This window comes from Urocitellus parryii, chromosome 5 (assembly GCF_045843805.1).
Source record: "Urocitellus parryii isolate mUroPar1 chromosome 5, mUroPar1.hap1, whole genome shotgun sequence".
In the NCBI taxonomy this organism is placed as follows: domain Eukaryota; kingdom Metazoa; phylum Chordata; class Mammalia; order Rodentia; family Sciuridae; genus Urocitellus; species Urocitellus parryii.
In genome coordinates, this window is record NC_135535.1 from 175,459,059 (window position 1) to 175,464,657 (window position 5,599).

General features: G+C 42.3%; 1 pseudogene; it reads right to left on the reverse strand.

Annotated features, from left to right (window-relative positions):
• Positions 1 to 4,661: 4,661 nt before the first annotated feature.
• Positions 4,662 to 4,815, reverse strand: LOC113188872 (small nucleolar RNA SNORA42/SNORA80 family; annotated as a pseudogene).
• Between the last annotated feature and the right edge of the window lie 784 nt (positions 4,816 to 5,599).

Sequence of the window (5,599 nt, forward strand, 5' to 3'; positions counted from 1 at the left end):
TCCTAATTGGCTTCAATTTAAATTTTAAAATCAGGTAACACTTCATTCCATAAAACAGAATCAGTTTTCCTATGAGCCAAGCACTCATCAAAAATAATTTGATGATTAACATCAGATTATTTATTTTGCTTACACAAAATAAGGACAAGGGAACTTCATTATTTTGCCAGTTGAGAATGGCTATTCTCCTTCCAATCCAGATTTCTCTTGGAGGACCAGATATGTCAGCTTGGTTTGATTGACTACATGTTTTGTTTTTTTTTCCCCCTGGAATATTGTCTCTGTTGAAAACCTGGCTTCACAAAAAAGGTGGCAGCAGGAAAATTTCAGAATCCAAAGCTTAAAAATAAGTCTTGGGCAGTGTGGGGTTATTTTCTGTCTCTTTGGGGGATCATCCAGTGTCCGAGGCCTGGGGACAGAGGCAAAGTCCCCAGTCGCCCATCTAGGAGATGTCACTCTCAGTAGCATCTGGTGTCCTGACCTGTTCTCGCTCAGGATGACGGTGGGTAAGGAGCAGCAGGTCACAGGGGCCCCCTGACCCTCTGGGAGACAGAGCTCCCCCTGGGCAGACCCCGGGGCTGAGGGTCATCGGCCAGGGGAGAATCAACGACTGTTCCCGCCTGTGGTCCCTGAGGTCCTGGGGCAGGGATGCAGGAGGCAGCCAGTGTCACAAGATGTCCCCGTCCCCAGCCAGGCCGGGCGTCTGGCTAAGCAAGGAGAAAGATGGTGTCCCTCCTCAGGGCTTGGTCCTTGCGCCTGGTCTCACTTCCTCCCCGGCACGGCCTGGAAGGGGAGGAAGTGACACCCAGGGGAAGGCCAGGAAGAGAGGCCACCGTCACATTCAAGTTCGGGGTGCGACAGCTCAGTCTGCCTCCCAACAGGCCCCATACTCGGCTCCCCTTCATGGGCCACATCCCTTCTGAGAGTCACGCCCTGCCCTTTATAGGCACAAGGACCCAGAAGTTCCAGGAACACATCCATGTTTAGGCTCTAGGATCCGGAAGTTCCTCAGGTGTCCATGTTTAGGCCCACAGATCTGGAGGTTCCTCAGGTGCACGTCCATGTTTAAGCCCCCAGGTCCAGAAGTTCCTCAGGCATCCATGTTTAGGCCCCCAGATCCAGAAGTTCCTCATGGCACGTCCATGTTTAGGCCCCCGGATCCGGAAGTTCCTCAGGTACACGTCCATCTTTGGGCCCTCAGATTCAGAAGTGCCTCAGGTGTCCATGTTTAGGCCGTAGCATCCAGAAATTCCTCAGGTGCACGTCCATGTTTAAGACCCTGAATCCGGAAGCACTTCAGGTGTCCATGATTAGGACCCTGGATCCGGAAGTTCCTCAGGCGCACATCCATGTTTAAGCCCCCAGGTCCAGAAGTGCCTCAGGCATCCATGTTTAGGCCCCAGGATCCGGAATGCCTCAGGCATCCATGTTTAGGCCCCCCCGGTCCAGAAGTTCCTCAGGTGCGCGTCCATGTTTAGGCTCTAGGATCTCTCACATTCTTTTTTGTCAGTAAGAGAACTAGGTTTCTAGTGACAGTACCCATCCCAAAGTAGCCTGGGTGAGGACTTCCTAGTCAATTTTTTTTTTTTTTTTTTTTTTTTTTTTTTTTGGTGGTGGTGCTGGGGATTGAACCCAGGGCCTTGTGCATGAGAGGCAGGCACTCTACCAGTATCCTATTTACTCTTAACAGAACTTTGTAAAATAATAATTCTGGCCTTACCAAGCTAAGGGGATGCCTTCCCCATTCATGTTCCTTGTTACTGTGAAGCTTCTTTTATTAACTGACAAAAATGGTTGCCTCTTATCCCTAATTTCTCCCTCTTTCCAGGTAGGAGATAGGAGGTAGGGAAAAGTGTAGATTTGGTCTGTATCAATGAAATTCAATGCTAATGTTAACTCAAGCAGTCCAACATTGTATTGGTCCCCTAAGAAATTGCAGAAGACGTCAGCAGTCTGTTGAATCTGAATGTTGACGACAGTTCCTTCCCTAAAACTTTTGGAGAAACTACTTGAGCTACATCTCCCTATATACTGGGAGTACAGTGCATGCCCAGTGTGATTGCTGCAGGCATTTCTACCACCACCCACCTTAGACTGAGCCATTTGATGGCAAAGGCACAGCCCCATCACCAACAATGACTAAGGACAGGCTACTCATCCCAACCCAAACCTGATCTATAGCATTTTGGGGAGAGGAGGACATTTTGCCTTCATTGTAACTATTTAGTAGGTTTAACTTCTTCCCCTCACTAAGCTCTCAGAGTTACACTGTGAAGTCAGTCCATGATAGAAGAAGCAGGACATATATAAACATAAAAGACATACTGTCTTCCAGGCTTGAAGCAGGAAAGCCTGGAATTCTAGCCTCACGGTTATGTCAATAAATAGGTGAATGGAGTGAACGGTATTACCATAATCAGGAGGGGTGGGATGGTTGGGAATGGTAGCAAAGGAAAAGAAGATTCTAGGGAGCAAGCACCTGTACTGTGTCTCCGGCACTGCTCCTGTGACCTGTTTCCAGTTGTGCAGATGATTCTGCCCTTAGAGCCCTCCATAGAATATTTCAGTCACATACACAGATGCCCTTGTTCTGATTTCATGCTCACTGAGCAACTGACAAATTATAATTTGATTTCTTATGTATTTATTAATGACCTACATTGTTCTTAAAAGGTTATAAAGGGACTTAGAAAAGTGTACATGTTTCTGTCTAAAAAATGAAATTGAATGTAAATGGATACTGCAAGTTTTGGTTTTGTCTGCCTTGTCTCCATTTCCCCATTCTTCCTCAGCTGCCTCTCGAGAAACTTCTTGCCTCTCAGGTGGAGCCAGAACCGTCTCCGAGAAGATGTGGGTTCCAACCATCTGTCCTCAGTGGCTTGGCCAAGTCACTCACGGAAGCTCCATTTGGGAACTTTGTTGGGATTATGGGGAGAAATGAAGCTCTCCCTCCACTGGACTGATGTCTGCAGAAGTCTACAAGCCTGTGCTGCCAGAGCCACTAGCTGGGGAGGCAGGGACCTCAGACAGAGTCAACCCAGAAGACAGCAGGACTGCAAGACAGAGGGAAAAATGCTGAGTGCCAGAGAAGGTTTTAGGAAAAATTCCCACATCCAGCTATGGTTGAAGCTAGCCTAGCTCCTGAACTATATTCAGCAAACATAATATATTCGCTTTACTTTTTCAATTAAGTTGAGTTTCTGGCCATTCTTTTTTTTAATCCCCCTTCATTTATTTATTTATTTTTATGCAGTGCTGAGGATCAAACCCAGTGCCTCACTCGTGTGAGGGAGTCGCTCTACCACTGAGCTACAGCACCAGCCCCATGGCCATTCCTAGTTAAGGTTCTTGATTAATTCAGTATGTGAAGAAAGTGTGTGGGGAGGGGGGTGGAAATAAGGCTAGAGAAGAAAAATTTGAAACTAGTGGTCAGGTGAACACACACTCCCCAAAAAAGGTTGCCATGAATTTCAGTGAACTTGCGAGTGCAACCTCACCAAATCCACTCAAACCTCAGTTGCTGACATAGAGGGACACATGCTTAATTATGCAAATTAGAGAACCCAGAAGATTAAAACTAATGAAGATGCACAGAAGAAATATAACTATCTTTGATTATAAAACCAAAAAGGAATTTCTACCTTCTTCCTGATAAAGTTGATGCTGTGTAAAATGGTAAGCCACACTCTCAACAATAGTCCTAAGATAAATACAATAATAAAAGCAAGGAATGTCATGAGACTGTTTCTTACAGAGTCCTGTGGAGGAGACTGATGACATACACAAAAGCACAATTCAATGAGAGCAGTTTTTTAAATGATGTGAGTCATTAATTTAGCTCTCTGCTAGAATGGCTTTGTCAAAAGTAACCCCTCCAGGATGAACAAATTGTTCATCCAGGTGACAATGGTTTGGGGCTCTCAGTCACTTAAAATTTCTTTGCCTGGGGAAGCTGATCTAAGTCTTAAATCCAATGGTAATTGGATAAGAGGAATCGTTGTTTATTAAAGCCATCTTTACTTTGATTCCAGAAAACCCTGTCATATGCAAAGAAGAGACTATCTGTCTCTCTCCATTGTGAGAGAGAAGGCCATGGGAGTGGGCTTCCTGTCTAGTTTTCCTAAAAGGAATCCCTTCTAGGCTTAAAAGGAGACTTCCTGCCTGCAATATGGCTGAAACTTAAGGGTTTTTTTTGTTTGTTTGTTTTTATTTTGGTGGAGGTGTATGGTCTTTTTTTTTAATGTCATTAATTTTAGCACTAACTATGTGACTAGCACTGAAGAAGATCACATGAGTTAAAAGTTCAGCAGCCCCTGCTTGCTTATGTGAGGCGTGGCTAAACACAAATGAGTGCAATGTGCCATAGTTGCATGCTTGCAGTATGTATAATAAAGATTTTCTGTTACTATTTGAGATGGAGAAGCATATAAAGTCCCTAATAACATTTCACCCTGCGAATATAGTATTGGAAGTTAGATTTCTAGCATCTTCTATATCCAGCCAACTCTTTTTATTTATATGGCTATTATCTATTTTGAAAACATATGAAAAGTTCATCTCCAATACTCACAAATTTTAATTCCTTCCTTTTCCACATTGCATTTCCAGTCCATTTCTTCCATAGAAATTCCATGATATTTATCTTTTTTTTTTTTTTTTCCCACTGTGCAACCTGCTTCAGTGCCAGGAGCCTACAGGCACAGAGGTCAGGCAATGGTTTAGGGCCACAGTATGTTCTGGCATGGGACACTATGAGAGGAACAGGGGACAAGCGATATTTATCTTGAGCAAACTTTTTAAAATTGAAGTCAGTTCTTTTTATTCTTGTGACTGTAAAGCTCTTACTGCTAACAATTTCATCTGGATTCAGTTAACATTATAATGATATTAAGACATGATTGATCAAAGCATAACTACATTGCAAATTTTATTAGAAAGTACTCAAACATAAGAAATAAAAATTTTATTAAATGTTCTCTTAATGAGACTTACTAGGGTTATTTTTTCAGTTAGTTTATGTATTCATGGATGAATATTACTGCTAGAATCAGATGGGATTCAACATCAATTCTATTTCTAGTCTTTGTTTTTACAAATGTAAGCATGAAGAAACCTGATTCACTTAAATAATTCAGTGGGAATAGAAAGAATTTTTTTTCTTTCAATGCAATTCAGTTATTTAAACTGTTCCTAAGTTATATTCAGAAAAGCACATAGTGATCCATGTTAAAATAATATTTAATAATATTTGAAAAAAATTTTGGTCATTTTTTAATTTTGTCAAAGCAAAACATTAGAGACCAAGGTCTGGTGATGTAGCTTACTAGTGGAGCCCAGGTTTAACATAAGCAAGGTTCTGACTTCAATCCCAAGCACTGAAAAAAAATTTAGGAATTATATTTATTAGGAAATATTTTTTTTAAATCTGTCATTAAAAGTTGTTTACTTCCTCAAACTCTTATTTTTAATTACTGCTTTTCCCAAGCCTCAGACTTTTTTTTTATATTATCAAGATGGATGAGTAGAGGGTAAATCAGATAAGTACAGTTGTGATGGGGGATTGGAAAAGGAGAGCTGGCATAATGTCTCTGCTGTGGGT